General features: G+C 38.8%; 1 protein-coding gene across 1 annotated transcript in view; it reads right to left on the bottom strand.

Moving 5' to 3' along the window:
- KANSL1 (KAT8 regulatory NSL complex subunit 1) overlaps window positions 1-19,084 on the bottom strand; it is a 178,515-nt gene extending 159,431 nt beyond the window's left edge. Inside the window, exon 1 of the mRNA XM_047081677.1 lies at window positions 18,949-19,084. The gene's annotated coding sequence lies outside the window, so the exon portion shown is untranslated. The remainder of the gene's footprint in view (window positions 1-18,948) is intronic.
- Window positions 19,085-20,145: the final 1,061 nt, after the last annotated feature.

The following is a 20,145-nucleotide window of genomic DNA, read 5'->3' as shown; positions in this document are numbered from 1 at the left end:
TCACATTTCCTATTATAACTATACTGGCAACATCAAAATGTGGTCTTGCTGGTAATATTTAGCCTAAGTTATTAAATTTTTATAACATGACAACAGTAATACTAGCGTTCCTGCCTTGGAGGACTTTCTTTTTCAGTAAAACTGGATATCCCCTTAAAGCCCTAACATTCATTTCCATTCATTCATAAACATTTATTGACTGTCTACCAAATGCCAATCACTGTCGTACCTCTGGAAAAAAAAAATACTAAGTCACCATCATAAGTTATGTGGTAGCCAAGAAAAACTTCTATTCATTGACATTTTAAATGGTTAAAAATTCAAAGCTAAGAAATCATAAGAGAACAATTAGCAAAATTTTAGTGCTTTATGCTTCCAACTCCATTCTCTTCTGATCCCTTTTGTGAAGCTTGCCTAAACCACCCCAAGGATGCTAAAATTAGGTATTGTTTAAGGCATAACCAGAATGAGGTAACAGAGTACCCCAAAATAAAACCAAGAGAAGTTAAGGGAACCAAGTAGGAGGCAAGGATCTAAAGTAGTGGACTCAGAACCTCTACCCTGCATGTCTCAAGACAGGCAAAGGTCTAGAAGAGGAAAATTTGTGACCTAATCCAATTGTACTTAATTCTGCATCCCCCTTTTCATTCTCAAATATTTGTGGTTGCCCTGGGGAGATGCTTTTAGTTCTGACTGCCATGGATTCAAAAACACATCATTTCTTAAACATTAGTTATGTTAACTATTATCTCCATTCTACTAATTAGGCAATTAGAATTTGCTACCGCTAAATGAATGTCCAAAGTTAAGCCACAATTATTTCAAGATGAAATCAAGAACACATCTCAACTCACATGATAAGGCTGTTATTACCCTGATGCCTAAAGCAGAGAAAGACATAAAAAGAAAAACAAACAAAATCAAAAAAACAAAAACCACACTTCAGACCGATATCCCTTATGGATATAGATTTAAAAATCCTCAACAAAACACTAGCAAATGAATCTAGCAACATCTAAACAGGACAGTACACCTTTGCTAAGTGTGACTAATCCTAGGAATTCAAGGTTGGTCTATAACCTGAAAGTCAATTAATGTAATACATTATACTAATAAAGGATTAAAACCACACGATCACTCAGTTGATGCAGAAAAAGCATTTGACAAAATCCAATACCCTTGCATGATAAAAACACACAAGAAACCAAGAACTGAAGAAAACTTCCTCAACCTGACAAAAGGTATCTATGAAAAAACCACATCTAACATCACAGTTAATGGAGAAAGACTGAATACTTTCTAAGATCAAGAACAAAACAAGGATGTCAGCTCTCACCACTTTTATTCAACACTGTACTGCAGATTTTAGCCAGGGCAATTAGGCAAGAAAAATAAATAAAAAGCATTCAAGTTACAAAGGAAAAAGTAAAATTAATCTATTTGTACATAACATAATATTGTATATAAAAAATCCTTAAGGAACCCACAAGTAAACTATTAGAGCTAGAAAACAACTCCATCAATAGTATAAGATGTAAGACCACTATACAAATATCAGTTGTATTTCAATACACTAATAATGAACAATTTGAAAATGAAATAAAAAACAATTATCTACAATAGCATCAAAAAGAATAAAATACTTAGAAATAAATTTATAAAATTTGCACTCTGAAAATGACAAAAATTGTCAAAAGAAGTGAAAGAAGTCCTAATTAAGTGGAAAGACATCCCATGTTCATGGATTGGAAGATTTAACGTTATTAAACTGGCAGTTACCCCCTAAATTGATCTATAGATTCAAATCAATCCCAGAATATCCAAAATAATCTTGAAAAGGAAGAATGAAGTTGGAGGACTCACACTTCCTGATTCCAAAATCTAACTCAATGCCATAGAAATCAAGACAGTGTGGTACCAGCATAAGGACAGACATATAGATCAATGAAGTATTGTTGACAGTCCAGAAAAAAGACCTCACATTCATAGTCAATTGGTTTTTGACAAGAGCGCCACAATAATTCAAAAGGGAATGGGAGGTAGTCTTTTCAGCAAACAGTGCAGGGATAACTGGATATTCACATGCAGTGGAATGAAGCTGGACCCCTAGCTCACACCTTACACAAAAATTAACTCAAAATGTATCATAGACCTAAATTTAAAAGCTAAAATCATAAAATTCCTAGGAGAAAACAAGGGTAAAATCTTCATTTTTAGATTCAGCACTAAAGTACAGTAAGAAGAAAAAACACGTAGTTTGGACTTCATGAGAATTATACATTTTGTGCATTAAAGGACCCCATCAAGAAAGTGAAAACATAACCCACAGAATAGGAAACAATATCTGAAAATCATATGTGACAAAGGACTTCTTTCCAGAATATATGAAGAAATCTTATAACTCAACAATAAAAAAGACAATCCAGTTTTTAAAAAGGGCAGGGATGCCTAGGTGGCTCAGTCAGTTAAGCATCTGACTGACTCCTGATTTCGGCTCAGGTTGTAGTCTCACCGTTCATGAGTCTGAGCCCCATGTCAGACTTTGTTCTAATAGCGCAGAGCCTGCCTAGCATTCTCTCTCTCCTTCTCTCTCTGCCAATCCTCTCCCCCCTCCAAATAAATAAATAAACTTTAAAAAAAAAGGGGGGGGGAGTTTTGACAGAAACAGACATTTCTCCAGAGACCTACAAATAGCCAATAAACACATAAAAACATTTCATCATCATTAGTCATCAGGAAAATAAGTTCAAAGCCATGAGCTACTACTTTATATCTACTAGTATGGCTATAATCAAAATGACAGACAGTTAATAATGTTGACAAGGGGAGTGCCTGTGTGGCTCAGTCAGTTAAGCATCTGACTTTAGCTCAGGTCATGATCTCACAGTCCCTGAGTTCGAGGCTCATGTTGGGCTCGGTGCTGACAGCTCAGAGCCTAGAGCCTGCTTCAGACTCTGTGTCTCCCTTTGTCTGTCTCTCTGCCCCTCCCCTACTTGCGCTCACATTCTCTCTCTCTCTCTCTCTCTCTCTCTCTCTCTCAAAAATAAATAAACCTAAAAAAAAAAAAACGTTGACAAGGATGTGAAGAAATTTGTAGGTGTGAATGTAGAAGGGTGTATCTACCTTGGAAAAGTTTGGTGGTTCCTCAAAAGTTAAACAGAATTACCATATAACCTAGCAATTCTACTCCTAGGTATAGACTCAAAAAAGGTGTCCAAACAAAAACTGACACAAGAATGTTTATAGCGGCATTATTCATAATAGCCAAAAGACAGAAACAACCCAAAAGCCCACCAATCGATTAACAATAAGCAAAATGAGGCATATCCATACATTGGAATATTATTTAGCCATAAAAATAAATGAGTAAAGTATTGATCTATGCTACCACACAGATGAACCTTGAAAACATGCTAAGTGAAAGAAGCCAGCCACAAAAGAACACATACTGTAGGATTTTATTTATTTGAATGTCCAATATAGGCAAATTACAGACACAGAAAGTAGCTTAGTGATTGTCAGGGGCTGAGGGACAAAAGGGAATAGGGAGTGACTGCTAATAGATATAGGGTTTCTTTCTGGGGAGTTGAAAATGTTCTAAAATTAGAACGGTGCATCTGTGACAGATGCACAAGCATGTGAATACACTAAAAGAAAACAACTGTACATTTTAAATGGGTAAATTTTATATGTGAAGCGTCCTTCAATAAAGCTGTAAAAACAAAAATGGATGGAGCCAAATAATACTTAATTTCTAAACAATTTCACTTTAAAAAAAAAAAATGCTGAACCGCTTGCAAAAATGTCAAGAGAAGGCAAGCCATACTTCTTTTTCCCCCTTAAGAGATTACCTCAGAGCACCAATTTGCCTTCATGTTACAGTTGCAAACTCATTACCAGCAATATACATAAGAAAAAAATGTGGTTCCCATCAAACCTGACTTACTCTAAATAATATGAGAGTGAAATGAGGAAGACCCAACATGTCAGCAATACAATCAGTCATCTATAGGAAAATACAAACTAGAACCTCAATGAGTGAAGAGTTTAAGGAACACAAAATCCTATTACTGGAAAAGTCATCTTCTTTTTTTTTTTTTTTTTTTAACGTTTATTTATTTTTGAGACAGAGAGAGACAGAGCATGAACGGGGGATTGTCACAGAGAGAGGGAGACACAGAATCTGAAACAGGCTCCAGGCTCTGAGCTGTCAGCCCAGAGCCCGACACGGGGCTTGAACCCACGGACTGTGAGATCATGACCTGAGCCGAAGTCGGACGCTTAACCGACCGAGCCACCCAGGCGCCTCTGGAAAAGTCATCTTCGATGAGATAGGATTGGAACGTATTGCTATTTTAAAAGCTCAAAACAAAAGCAACAATATTATACTCTGCCCTAAGAATTTTATAACAGATGGTTGGCAAGGCTTCTATACATGGGTAGTTCAAGAAGAAAAAATTTGGCATTGTCATCCCCAGCACTATTTGGAATATAAATAAGATACCCTGATCCACAGATCCAGGATCTGAGAGGAAGAGTATATGTTGAGCAGGAAAGTATGCTGATCAGTCAACTCATTTCCAAGCCAGGTTAATCATCTGTCCCCCTCCCGCCCCCCATAAATCAACAATTCTTTTTTGTTTGTATATGCTCCAATATAAATGTGTTTAGCATATAAGTCTATCCCCAGCAATCGTCAGACTGATTAAATGAATGCTGAACTGGCATTCAAGTTCTAGCTCTGCCACTAGGTACCTATGTGACTTTGGGGAAATGGCAGCACCGCTCTCTGTCTTGATGTAGAAAACAACGGAGCTAGACTAGTTAAATCAAGGTTTCTTTTAAAAAAATTTTTTTAATGTTTATTTATTTTTTGAGAGGGATAGAGACAGAGTGTGAGCGGGGGAGGGGCAGGCGGAAAGGGAGACAGAATTCGCAGCAGCCTCCAGGCTCTGAGCAAGCTGTCAGCACAGAGCCTGATGCTGGGCGTGAACTCACAAATTGAGAGATCATGACCTTAGCCAAAGTTGGACGCTCAACCAACTGAGCCACCCAGGTGCCCCAAGATTTCTTTTTAACTCTAACACTCAATGATTCAGAAACCCGAAAACTACAAAAATAACAATAATGTGGGGTTCAACAATCTATGTGTTTAACAACACAAAACTTCTTTGGGAGGGAACTGATAGAAAATTTTAAGTAACACAATAATGCCTTCCCAAAAATAACTAGAATCTACAACATATACAGATAACAAAACTTGGTTCTAAATTATAATCAGGAACAGACATATTATGACCCACTAGGAACAGAGACACAAAGCACACTTAACCAACATTCTGTAGAGTGAGGGAAAATTTTAAATGTTTATATTGAATACATTTACCTCCCTGCCTCCTCTCCTTTCTGCCCAGCCCCTTCTTGTCCTAAACACATTCATAAAAAAAATGTGCTTATCAAAAAAAATGTATTATATGGTTCCCTATTTTTGGCAAAAAAAAAATGTAGACTTTAGATAAAATTAACATTAAGAAGCAAATGCGTAATACAAAACAAAGAGATGGACTTTACAATACTGTCCTGAACGCAAGGGATTAAAAAATTAGGAGCTCAACCCAAATTTTGTAGAAATGTTTATATTTTGAATCGCTAACTAGTCTGGGGGTGGGGAAGGGGAGGAAAGGGGCTAGTGGAAGAAGGAAAAAACTTAGAATAGAAGGACAAAAAGTGAGGAAAAGCAACAAAAGATGATAAATTGTAGCTGAGCAGGAGCACTAAGACATACGGAGGGCAAAACAATTAAAATCTTGCAAGAAAATGCAAAGCCACAAAGAGGGGGTTTAAATATATGAAAAACAATATGCCAAATAAAGACTGGATGGGTCACTTGATAAATAGGGTATAGACAGTGATAAAAGCAAAACAGCTGATAACTTTAATTTGCTTCACTATTTATTTACTAAGGAAGTTTTGAGGGAAAAAACCCCATTTCTAAATTACTCTTTAAGACATATAAATAACTGATAGCCTATCAAATTCATCATTAAAAAAACCAGATGCTTCCAAACTAATATATCAGATGTTAGGTAGTCATGGAATCCCAAAGTATCCTCTGCATTTTAAAACAATGTAAGTATAAAATTATAAAACTGCAGGGAAGAACTTAACTGGCCAATAGTCATGAGAGGAGTGACCTCCTATAAGCACCAGAAAGATGGAATCCAGACCTGTTTCCTTTATCAACATTTATCCAGCCCCTTGCTCAACTCCTGGCATATTTAGGCACTCAAAATATATTTGCAGAACAAAAATGAACAGAAACATGCCATCAATATAACTCCCATGTACTCAAGAGAAGGGCGCTGGCTGCGAGCTTCAAATTGACCGAGCTGGCAAACTGCTAACAGGGGATGGGACCAGAAGACACATCAGCATGAATAACCTTCTGAGGAAAAGACATCACAGCTTCTAAAAGAGGAAATCACACCATACCAGTCTACCCAAATTCTCTGAGAAGAAAGTAAGCATGTGAATATAATTCATGTGGGCTTTTATAAAAGTCTTGACAAGATTCTAAGTAAAAGGTCATTTTTTTTAAGCCTGAGTGACTCCAAAATTGTGAATATTTACCATAGATAGGTTGTGATTTAGACAGAATATTATGGGAGATGCTGAGGCACCTCCCCAAACGAAGAAGTATAAGCACAAGACTGATCGTAGGTAGCATTTTTGGAAATGCTATATGTGATATTTGAATGAATTATATTCAAGACATGAGGAAATTCCCCATTTTGCAGATGGAATGACGAGCTCCCTGATAGTGAAATAATACAGAGCTGTAAAAATAAGGGAACGGAGAGGCGGAAAGGAGTTTTAAGTGTATCAAATGAGAAACATTTGCAAAACCTGGGATTTATTTTCAGCTTAGAGAATACGTTGGCAAGCCTGAAAGTTGTCCAAATGTCTAAAAGATCTGTCCAGCAGAAGAGAAACTAGAGCTGCAGTTCCTGTGTGGACAAAATTGGGCCCAAAGTGGAAATTGCAGAAGGAGCACATTTCAACTCAACATAAGGTCAAGCTTTCTGACCATCAGACCTAACTAAAAAGGTGATTCTTACCCTGAATTACCTCTAAGAGCCCAGTGAGATAGAGGAAGCTAAGATACCACAGGCAAGAGAATGGCAGGTATTATTACAGCATGGGCAAATGGAAAGTAAGGCACCTACAGGGAAAAAACCTAAGTTGTCCCCAAAGAATTCATGGCTTCCAGTCAAAAAAATGAATTTTTGAATAATTATAGAATGTTCCCCTAAAGATACTGTGATGTTCTGTGCAAAGGCGGAGGAAGGGATGGGGAGGGGTTGTTAAGGAAAAGACTAAAAACAGAACATATTTTCCTATCTTTCTAGCAAATAATAATTTGGCTATATCTCAAAATGTAGTTCTGACTGGTTACCATAAATCCGGAAAGGCAAAGCAATGCTAACAAGGATCCAAAGTGTAAACAGAATGACTAAGAGGCTGAAGGAGGTTTCACCAGAGATTACACCTTAAAATCAATCATCTTCAACGGAGAAACATGAAAGCCAAGGGCACTATGACCAAAATCTGAAAATGTATCAATATGGCAAATATACTAATTTATTCACCAGATCTCAGTACAATAAACTAAGCTTTTAAACTTCAAAAGGTAGTCTTTTTGTCCACAATAAATAAAAAGAAATGTGTGGAATGTGTTATCACCAAGAGGGATTTAGGGTTAAGAATACTCAGGAAGTGCATAAACTTATGTATATTAAGTCCATTCTGGGGTCCTACAGGATACAAGTGATACCTTAAGTGAGACCCTAAATCTCTGGGGTTAATGGCTTATAAGGTAACAATGCCTCACCTCAAAACATGTCTTGGTGACAGAATAACTGGCTAATGACCTCTGTCTAACAGACTCAGTGAGGTCTGTTGCTATAGTTCTTTTCATTCTTTTATTTATATGTGTTTTTATATTTTTCTTTATCTTTTATACATTTAGAATCCTTACATAGCTCTATACACTGAATTTTTCATTTATCACACACTCAACATTCTAAGACATTAAATTTTCAAAAACACTGTTTTATGGTTGTATAATCATCCATCCTTAAATATGCCATAATGTACCGATTAATCTCACTGCTCATTCAAGTTTATTCTCAGTCCTCCCCAGTATAAATAGTGCTACAATGAATACCTTTGTTCACAAATCTTTCTGTATATCTCTATTTTTCTCCCTCTTAAGGTAAATTCCTAGTAGAATAACTAAGTTAAAGGACACCTTTAGGTTTTTCGATACATGTTGCCAAAATACCTTCCAGAAAAATTGGGCCCAATGCACACTTCACTAGCAGTTTTGGAGACTGCCCCTTTACTACCATTGACGACATAGTTCAATTGCCAATTTGATAGGTTAAAAAAAAAAACAACTGTATGGGGCACCTGGCTGGCTCAGTGAGTAGAGTTGTGCCTCTAGTCTTGGGGGTCATGAGTTTGAGCCCCACAGTGGGGGTAGAGTTTACTCAAAAAAAAAAAAAAAAAAGTATATCATTTTAATCTGCATTCCTTTGATACTTCAGAATAAATATGTTTCTTATATGCCTCTTGGCAGTTGTATTTCTTCCTTGTGAACTCTGACTAATTCTTTGTCAGTAAGGCTTTTCTTACTTTCCTTTGGCATAACAAACTTTGAAAACTGGTGATGCAGTCACATATCAGTGACTTCAGCTCCCCCTGCTGGCCAAAAAATTACTACATGATCAAAACCTAGATACAGGCTACAACCACAGTTGACCCTTGACCAAGAGTTTGAAGTTCGTGAATCCATTTATACATAGACTGCCTTCAATAAATATATTGGAAAAATTTTTGGAAATTTGTGACAATTTAAAAAAACTGGCAGAGGAGCCACGTAGTCTAGAAACATTAAAAAATAAATAAAATGTTAGGGTATATCATGAATGCATAAAATGTATATAGATACTAGTCTATTTTATCACTACCACAAAATATATATGAACTATAAAACTTAAAATTTATCGAACTTACATACACACAGACTGTACATTATCTTTTCATTTTTGATGTCTACTATTAGTAATATATGTAACACCTGCAGTATTTTGTCATATAAGACAATATTGACATAGATACTGACAGATACATGATTCATCTTATAAAGAGACAATGTAAACTGATAATACTGATACAGTAAAGTACTGTAAATGTAAATGTATTTTCTTTTATGATCTTCTTAATAACATTTTATTTTCCCTGGCTTACCTTACTCTAAGAATGCAGTACAGAATACATGTAACATAGAAAATACATGTTAATGAACTGTTCATGTTATTGGTAAGGCTCCAGTCAACAGTAGGCTATTAATAAATTGTGGGGGAGTCAAAAGTTATATGTGGATCTTTGTACAGGGTTGGCGCCCCTAACTCCTGCATTGTTCAAGAGTCAAACATATAAGCTTGTCCATATTCTGGATTGTTGCTAAAAACACAGTTTTTATACAGTGATAAAACAGTTCTGTGTCTAAACTCAACAGAGCACTGATGAAAAAGGAGGGAGGGGACACCTGATCACTAATAAAGAATTCTAATCAGTTCACTACCAAATACACTACGTGGTTGGAATATCACAAGCCTAAATAATATTCATTTTCCTATACTTTATTCTAATAATGTGAAAACATTCTAGTTACCAGGTGACACTGGCTTGTCAGCAAATTGATCTCTTTTTCAAAAGCAAAACTAAGAAAACAAAAACACCTATGTCCCATTCAATGGAAATTTAAAACAAAAACTTCCTTGCAATTCTTATTCCAAGTTACTCAGCTGCTTACACCCAACAAGCTGGGTCCTACATTTCCAAAGGGTAAGGCTAGGACTGGCGAATGTATGTGACTAACTCAGCTTTTTGACTGATACCCTCCTAAAGAAGTACTTCAACGGGGCAATGTAGTCCTTAGACCATCCATTCAACATACACTCACTCACCAAGTGCCATAAACAGCAAGCTGTGATAGTAAAAGACAAGACTCAAGCCCTACTGTCAAAGGACTTGGAAGCTAGATGGGTGTGAGAAGTAAACCTGCAATCACTGTACAACAGAAGTGCCAGCTATGTGCACACACACCCAAAGGCAATGCCTGGGGACACAGGAAGCTGTCCGTGTCAGCTACTATGCTGTTACTGTTATTATCATCACTGTTATTAAAGAACTGGGAGAACTAAGTTTCTACAACAGGGCAGAAGTCACTTTAAACAGAAGCAACTGCTTATGTAAAGGCCCAGGGGCAAAGGAGCAGTAAGATGCACAGAAAGAACTGCAAGCAATTCAGTACCATTGAGTTCAGGGTGCTCAGAAAGGAGACCTGCCAGATCACCAGGGCCTGGACGCTTGGCAAAAGCATTTGAATTCTACCTAGATCAGGCATATGATGAGATGATGAGATTGATATTTTATAAGGATCACACTGGCGGCAACTTGGAAGACAGAAGGCAGTCAAGTAGAATGATCATAAGGTGACAGAGGTCATGCAGGCAAAGGGTGACAATGGTCTGAACTCAGGAGAGAGAAGTGGAGGAGACTAAGAAAACACTGTGAGCTAGGATCTCAAGAATATGGTGACCATTATGCCACAAGGAGGAATCCTGACTTGGGTGACTGGGTGAGTGATGGTACCACTCACAGGGACACGAAAATGGGAAGAGGTTGGACCAGGGGGGAGTAGTTGATTAGGTCTTTTTTTTTTTTTTTTTTTTTTTTAAAGTAGGCTCCACGCCCAGCCAGAGCCCAATGCAGGGCTTGAACTCACAACCCTGAGATCAAGACCTGAGTTGAGATCAAGAGTCAGACACTTAACCAAGTGAGCCACTCAGGTGCCCCTGATTAGGTCATTTGGAAGTGAACATGGGACAGCCAAGTAGAGATGTCCAGGAGGCAGCTGCGTGTAGGGGATCAGAGATAAGACCATTTATATCTAGAAAAAATACATTTGCAAATCATCACTATATGGATGGTGAATGAGACAAAAACTGCTCTTAAAATGTCCCCGAGAAAATGCAAAGGGTAAGAGGAGAGAGGGCCAAGCTAAGGCAAACAGTGATGCGAAAGAAGAAAAGAGTCCACAAAGAAAACAGAGCAGCCAGAGATGACAATGATCCAGAAAGAGGCTGAAGTCACATCATCTGTACTTTACTCTGTGTCAAGCACCCCTCCATGTGCTTTCCATGTATTAACTCATTTCCTCCTCACAACAGTCCTCTGAGGGAGGTGCTATTATTTTTATTATTTTTCCCATTTTTCAGATGAGGTAACTGAGGCACAGAGACATTAAATAATTTTTTCAAGGTAATACAATAAGTGGAAGAGCTGAGATCTGAATCTAGGATTCTGAATCCAGAGTCCATGTCCTGTGTCACTCTTCTACACTGCTTCTCAGAAATGAAGACAAGAGGCCAGGAGGGACCACCACCACCAGGGGGGACGATCCACAGTGTCAGAGACTACAAGGAGGTCTCAGAAGATGGCCAAAAGGGATCCTCTGAATTTGGCAACAGAGATGAACATGTAAGGGAACTCATAGGTAGAATCTAGCCAAGAACCAATGGTTATAGTGTAGGGTTTTGTATTCTTAAAAAGTAAGAGACTTGAATGTATTTATAAGCTGAAGAACAGGAGCCGACAGGGCACGGGAGGCTGAAAATTGGTTGGGAAAAGAGACGACTGACAGCCAGAGGTCCCTACAAGGAGGAAGAAAATAGCTCAAGCGGCCAGAGGGGTGGGCCTAGCATGGGAAGAGGCAAAGACAGACACAGGGACAGTGGACCCGAGAGGGCTTCTTCCCTGATAGGCTTTGTGTGCTCTCTGACCCAAGAGACAAAGTCACTGGGGGAAGGGCGATTTCCTTTATAAGCAAGGCAGCTAGCTGTCTGACTTCCAAAGAAGCCCCCACAGTAAGATGCTTCCGGAATGATAATGTTAATTAAAATGTTTTATTTGATTCTTTTAGCCCTGTTTCCACTCTCATCTGGCTGCCTCACTTATCAAATTATAATCTAGGCGGAAACATTTCACAAGATGATTTCTAAGGAAGAAAAAAATCCAGCAAAAACTTAAATCACTAGGCTGTCCAGAATAAAAAGATAATTTTTTTAAAAGATAGTATTTTTCAATCTCTTCAAGTCAAGTACCTGTATAATTTTTTGAGCTTCCAGAATTACGATGGCTACTCTTTGTCCTGCAGAGCAAACCAGTCAACAAGGCCCAGCACTGCTCTCCTACTCTCTACCTGACTTTTCTCCCCAACTCCAGCCCCTACCTCTGGTGGTCTGCCTAGGCCTCATCAGCACTCTCTGGCCTAGATGAATGGCTCTTCCTCCCATAGTCCAAACAATTACCCAACACTATGAACTCCTTCTCTTCAGGGTAGGGAGATAGGAGAAGGAATTTAGGAACCAGCCTCTGATGACAACTCACAAAGCAATTTCATAATACGTATTTATCCAGAACAGTCCCAGAGCACTGTAAAAATCTGATAAAAGCAATGGATGCTTCCTCTCCATAAAATGCACAAAAGCAAAACCAGGCTGCCAAAAACTTGTCACTCTTCATATATTTTATCTATAGCAAAGTCCTTCCAGCTATCACTAAAGATCTATTTACTTTTCCTTGGCAAATAATTTATATAAGCTTAGTTTGCCAGTATCCCAACCTACTACAGAAAGAAAGCATTAAAATAGCGGGGAGAGCTGCTGGAGGCTGGAACAAGAACAAGGACAATAACTGCCTGACACTAAGGTAGGAAGTCATGAAAGTAGATGACAATAGACAAAAGAATATAGAAAATAACCCAAGAGTGGATGCCCCGCTGGCTCAGCCAGAAGAGCATGCAACTCCTGATCTCAGGGTCATGAGTTCAAACCCCACGTTGGGTGTAGAGATTACTTAAAATAAAAAATAAAATAAAATTTGAAAAAGAATAACCCCCCCCCAAAAAAAAAAAGAAAAAGAATAACCCCAGAGTATGTAATACATACACACTAGTCCACTCACTTATACAGTATATTTTTTTGGTCTCTAAAGGCACATTATATTTTAGCCCAGTACAGTAACTGCTAGGCATAGTGAGGATGTTTCATAATTCTGGATTATTATTAAAAGACATAATTTTGTTCAAGGTGCTTCCTTTAAGGAGGCAGAGAAGCATGTAACACCTTTAGAAAAATTTTCACCTCAATGTTAACTTTTTAAGTCTTAGCACTAGACGTTTCAGGAGAAGGAAATCATTAAACAAAGGTGCATACAGGCCAGTGGCGAAAAGTAAGGTTTAAAAACAAAACAGGTTGGCAGCAGCTAGATCATCAGAGGTCTACATCCTACGTTAAAAAGTTTGAACTTTACCCTAACGGCAAATAGGAGAGGAATGGAAGCAGAGGACTAACCAAATCAGTCAAGCCACAGGAGGAACTTGCTCAAGGTCTTGCTATTCCTGGGGGGACCCATTCTGTCTACCCAAAAACGACAGTTTGAAGCCAAATGTTAGAGGATAACCACGCCAGCTTCTTCAAATATGGCATCTGATTGCATAGAAAACACATAGTGAGGAGGCTGTTAATTCCACATTACTGGGTATCCTTAGCTCCCAAACACCTAGAGACAGACACATGGGCCTAAGGAAATCCCAAATATCAATTTCCACAAAGGATGAGACATGGAGAGCAAGACTGTAGTCTTGACCTTAATTTTTCAAATCAGAATTTTACTCAGTTTAAAAAAAAATAATCTAACCTTGTAAAATTTTGATTTTATATAAACCTAAAGTTTCAATGGTAACAAAAATCTATACATAATAAAGATAAATCCATGAGAAGCCTAAGGAAATAATCTACTTCTTTAAATCATGTTCCCAATTTGCACCAAAATTTTCATTTCCTATGTATAGATAGTTGTTGAGGGTCTGAGGGTCTGTCACCCATGATGAGGGACGAAAGTCTGTGGGGCTGACAAGGCTACTGGATGTTGTTATGGGTTGAAGTGTATGCCCCCAAAAGAGATTTTGGACTCCTGATGCCCACTACAGCAAAACTGGAAATAGGGTCTTTACAGAAGTGATCAAGTTAAAATGAGGCCATTGGGGTGGGCCTTAATCCAGTATGATTGTTATCCTTTTTAAAAGGAGAAATTTTAAACACAAAGACATGCACACAGGGAGAACTCTGTATAAAGACTGAAGTCATGTGGCCACAAGCCAAGGAACTACCAGAAGCTAGAAGAGGCCTGAACAGAAGCTAGAAGAGGCCTGAACAGATCCTGCCCTAGCACCTTCAGAGGGAGCACGTTCCTGCCCTCAGACTTCTAGCCTCCAGAACTGAGACACAATACATTTCCGTTGTTTACGCCACTTATTTTGTGGCACTTTGTTATGGCAGCCCTAGCAAACAGATATCATAAAGAAAATTAGCAGCTCATGTTTAGTGAGCACACACCAAGTGTTTTTCTAAGAATTTTGCAACAGCAAACTCTTAGTTCTTCTGAAGTCCACCGTGGGATCTAGATACTGTAATTATACCCTCTATACAGATGAGGACACCAAGGCTCTAAGAGTAAAGGAACTTGCCCAACATCAGCGAGAGCCCCCACTCTTACCACCAGGCTATAAGGAACTATTATTAATAATAATTATTGTAATAACAGTAGTAGTTCACTAAGTCAGATACCATGGCCTTTATAGCTATGATATACACAGCAATGTTAATATTATTTCCAATACAAAGAAAGACTCTGAATCTCAGAGAGGTTAAGAAATTGCCTAAGATCACACAGCCAAGAACATGATAGTGTATCTAACTACCAACATGAAGGAGTAAACAAAGAAAATCTTTTTACTAAAACTTTAAGAGCAAGTAAAACGTGTAAAGGCCTGACCTTCCAATTCAATACTAGAAATATACATCTATAAGTTGAAAATTCATCAAGATCTCAGGAGAATATGTGTCCTAGATGACAGTACCCTTTGTGTATATATATCCCTTCAGCCACTGTTCAAAGGCCATCTGCTCTCTCAGCTGTGGCCCTGGCTGTTTCTCTGACTTCCAGACACAGGACGAGAAGAGATGTGAAACTGAGATACTGTTTTTGAAGGATTTTGTAAATTTTGTATTAAATTTTTTTTATTTTGATACAAACATCAGAAAGTATAAAAAATATAGTACAGTAAGAAGTCTCTTTCTCACGCTGTGCTCTACCTGCCCAGTTTCTAGACTTAACAGGTAACCAAAGTCACCATTTTGTTTATTCTTCTAAAGTTTTTTTAAGGGCTTATACACCGAGATAATACAAATTTTCTTTTCTCCTTTTTTCTCCTCCAAAACACATAAAGGGTAATATAGCACACATGCTATTCTGCATCTTGCTTTGATCACTTAACTATGTATCTTGGAGACCATTCCATATCATATTGAATTATATTTTAGTTCTGCCCTTTGGTCAAGAATACTTTAATGTTTATTTATTTTTGAGACAGAGAGAGACAGAGCATGAGCAGGGAAGGGGCAGAGAGAGAGAGGGAGACACAGAATGTGAAGCAGGCTCCAGGCTCTGAGCTGTCAGCACAGAGCCCGACGCGGGGCTCGAACTCACAAACTGTGAGATCATGACCTGAGTCGAAGTTGGACGCTTAACCAACTGAGCCACCCAGGCGCCCCTGGTCAAGAATACTTAAAAAAAAATTTTTTTTTTAATGTTTTTATTTATTTTTGAGACACAGAGAGACAGAGCATGAGCAGGGGAGGGGCAGGGAGAGAAAGAGACACAGAATCTGGAGCAGGCTCCAGGCTCTGAGCATTCAGCACAGAGCCCGATGTGGGGCTGGAACTCACGGAGTGTGAGATCATGACCTGAGCTGAAGTCAGATGCTTAACCGACTGAGCCACCCAGGCGCTCCTGGTCAAGAATACTTTTTACTTGCTTCCATCATAGTTCAATCACAATTCAAACACAAGGCAACCAGCAGTCCGTAAAGCAACCTGAGGCAAGTGATGGTGGTGTCATAGCACATGCCAGGGCCCATACAGCTCTTCTCCCAGCCCCTCATCTTTTCTTTGCTCTTTTCTCCAACTTGCCCATTTCTCCTCCCCCTCCTCTCCATTCCTTTCCCATCTCACCCATGTCCCAACCCTGACCACTGGACCTAGGAACATCAAACATCATCCATAGTGCTTAGTCATGGCTAGCAGTGAAAAAGCTGTAGATCCCTGATATATATAAAGGGGTACATAATCTCCATGGGAATTTTTTTTTTAACATTTATTTATCTTAGAGAGAGAGAGAGAGAGAGACAGAGCGCAAGTGGGGGAGGGGCAGGAAGAGAGACACACACACACAGAATCCAAAGCAGGCTCCAGGCTCTGAGGTGTCAGCACAGAGCCCCACATGGGGCTCAAACCCTCAAGCCATGAGATCATGACGTGAACCGAAGTCAGACGCCCAAGTGACTGAGCCACCCAGGCGCCCCATTTTTTTTTTTAAGTTTATTTATTTTGAGAAAGAGAGAGAGCATGTGCACGAGCTGGAGAGGGGCAGAGAGGGAGAAAGAGAGAGAGAGAGAATCCCAAGCAGGCTCCCAGCTATCAGCACAGAGCCTGAGTCGGGACTTGATCCCACAAACAGTGAGATCATGACCTGAGCCGAAAAAAAGAGCTGGCCACCCAATCAACTGAGCCACCCAGGCACCACTCCATAGTAATTTCTAATTAACAACAGTGCCTTAACCGCCTTGAGGAGTTTTTGTTTGGCATTCTTTTCCTTTTGTTATCTTTCCTTTGGTACTTTGGTTGGTGAAAAGGGTGCGTATTGGCGCTATTTTCTAAATGCATGGAAACAAGCACATACTCAGGTCTAACATGTAAGTAATGCCTGATACAACTGGAGTTCATTCTGAAATATGACAATCAGAAACAAAATATATGAGCTATAAGAAACAAACATTTTGTTTCCAAAGTATACATTTTAATTAGCCGACCATTTTTTTTTTTTTTACTTAAAAATAAGCAGCTGTAATCTGAAAATATATCTCAGAAACATTTTAAGGACATTCACAACAAAAGAGAGAGTTCTCTCTCCCTTTTTTATTTTCTATCCTTCAAATTCAACGTCATCCTCTTCTTCCCAAAAGCTGCCCTTTTTTTCCTGCCCAGATCAAACACTATAGCTTTCAAGATGGTTTGTTTTTGTTTTGTTTTAAGTAATAAAAGGAATAGGAGAATGATAGCAAACAAATTTGTTTAGACTCAAAAGAGGTCTTCCAGTGATCAAAGAACTGGTGAGGGACATAAGATTAAGGCAGCCACACAGTAGGTAACAGGTGGTAACTCACACAGTATGGAACGCTCACTTCCATTCTGTTTGCCTGCCAAGCCAGAGGCCTTTCGTACAACTTCAGAGGTTGCTGTGGGACTATATTGTAACACACCAGGTTCAGCGATTTAGAGTTAACATTTTAAACATCATATACATCCTCAAAACCAGGCCTCTAAGTACCTAATAGCTTAGTTAAAACTAAGGTGACTGTAAAATAAAATCTGATATATTGGGTCTTAATGTCCTTAGGTTCCTAGAGAACTGGTACCCATTCATAGCCCCTTGCCTACTTCCTGAAGATAATAGGGGCCACCAGGTCCTGGCACTAAACACTCGGTGCCAAAGAAAAATACTCTTGTACAAGGTCCTCTAATTCTCATGGGTTCAGGACTGCTGGCTGGATTCCCCATGCAACCCCTCCAACTCTACAAAGAGAATGGCTGGCAACAGTGTCACTTTGGCTTCCTTTATACTAATATAAGCACTCATTATCCAACAATAGCAGCTGGAACGTAAATGAAGATGAGAATTCAGTCTACATTGACCTAAAGATTTCCCTCAGTCTAAATATTTAGTTACACAGACTGCATTATTCTCTGATTTATCCACTGCATTAACTTGGAATTCCACAGGGCAGACCACACAATAGTCTCAACTACACTAGGATCTAGCTCGAAAGGAAGGCAACCTGTGCCACCTGGTAAAGCTGGCAGAGGGTATCCATCATTCCTTACCTTTCTCTCTCCATCATTCCTCCCATTTTCCTCCCTACATATGTCTTAAGCTTTACCCTCTGTTTAGTCCTAACGCAAAGTCCTTTGACCACCTATGTACAAGAGATAGAAGGAATCAAGAGACTGGAGGACCATGATTATCAATGAGGGCTTTTTCATCTCAAGATCATCTAGCCACACCACCCAAGAAATTTATCTTGTGAGATGAAACTCGACACAAAGTGCTACCCGTTTGAGAAAAATAGTGTAAATTCAAATGCACAGGACCAGGGGGCAGTAGGAGAACCCTCCAACAGAGTACAGGTAAACCAACAGGTCTTAGAACGTTCTCATCTACTTACTATATGAAGTTTCAGAGTAAACAAATGGTTAATGACACATCTTTTGTAACACATGAATCAGCTACAGATTTGCAACAGTGGGACACACCCTAGTACCTATGACTCTAAAGTACCTGTTTGAAAGTAGACCTGGATGTTTGACTGTCAATCCATCCTATGAGATTGGAACAGAATTTTTACAACTGTGTGTGGGTTGTCATGATTTAAAGTTAAAAAGTAAACACATCATTATAATGGAAGTTAATCTGAGAACTTCCCTAATACTTTAACACCAATAATCAAGAACAGTAAGTAGCCAAAGTAAGGAGTAACTAATCAGTCCTGGAAGCACACACAATAGGAGTTCTGGAAGGGAAAGGAGTGTCAGACAAGAGGGCTGAAGAGCTGCAAATTCAAGGATTTTAGAATATTCTCAATTCTAAAGAAAAAAAAAATAAAATGAGAACTTTAATTTTAAAAACAACACATCTTACCTTGAGAGGCATCCAAAGAGCAGTCATAGTGTCAGAAGAGTTCAGACAATACTCAGAAATGAGCAAGAAGGGAATCTCTGTAGTCCCTCAGCCAAGTATGAGCAGGTAGGAAAATTTTTTGTTTCAAGAAGGTATCTGAAAGAGAGGACTTTCAGTGAGACTAAAAACTAATCAAGAAGCCAACAGTTTAAGCTATCTGGACAGAAATTCAAAGTACTATTTGCCTCACCATCCTAAAAAGATGTACAAAACACAGTCCGCTTAGAAAAGGGCAAATGTGTGTATGTATATCCCATCTATATGCAGAAATGTATTTTACATAAAATGTGGATTAAATGTGTAACACTTTAGATAACATAAAATTGCTTATCAAATAAATAATTGGAAAACCAAAAACCCAGATGAAAAAATGATTATCCAGGGTACTTCAAAAACACTATTGAAAAGTGATTTGTTAACGGACCATCTAAAAAGACCCTTGCCACATTTAATTTTATCCAATAAATTAAAACCTCTCTGATCATCCTGATGGTCCTAAATTTTATGAAATTTAAGTTTCAGAGCCCATTCTACATGAAAAATCTATTCTTGACTTAAGTGCTGCAAGCAAATAAAAGGCCCTTCTTTCCTAGGGATCTTTAAAAGCAGACCAAACAACTTAATTTTAAGGATGGAGAGCAGGCAAGTTTATGTGGAGGAAGGAAGATCGATTAAATGACCTCTTGTCGGATCCTTGTTCAAGTCCTAGGCCTGGATGAAAATTCCAGCTTAACCAGTTACTGTTTCGCTTAAAATGGAGGCTTGCCCGAGCAGGGACAAAAACAAAAAAAAACAAACAAAAAAAAACAAAAAACAAAAAAAAACCCAGCACCCCCACCCCGCAAAAATAAATTTTGAGAAATCAAAGGCTACAGTACCCTGATTTCTTAAGAAAAATTAAAAATAAAAACCTCTGGAGTAGATTTGTTCTTGCTATGCGCTTGTCACTTCTGCTTCGAAGACTTGGCATCACTTTCCTCACCGCTCATCGGATTTGGGGGGAGGGCGGAGTCGGGGCGGGGGGTGGGGGGGAGTTTGACTCTTGACCCAAGTCTCAGGAGGGTTTAATAGCCCCTCCAAGATCCTCACCGCAAAAGCCAAGGGGAGAAGAGAAAGGGGAGAGCCCGAGTTCCCACCCCTCCCCCCACCTTGGACCCT

This window comes from Lynx rufus, unplaced genomic scaffold, assembly GCF_022079265.1.
Source record: "Lynx rufus isolate CCGP_SWC_20201006 ecotype Redwood Valley unplaced genomic scaffold, mLynRuf1.p SCAF_18, whole genome shotgun sequence".
NCBI classification, from domain to species: Eukaryota; Metazoa; Chordata; class Mammalia; order Carnivora; family Felidae; genus Lynx; species Lynx rufus.
Note: the sequence above shows the minus strand (reverse complement) of the source record. Positions and strands in the feature narration are given on the sequence as shown.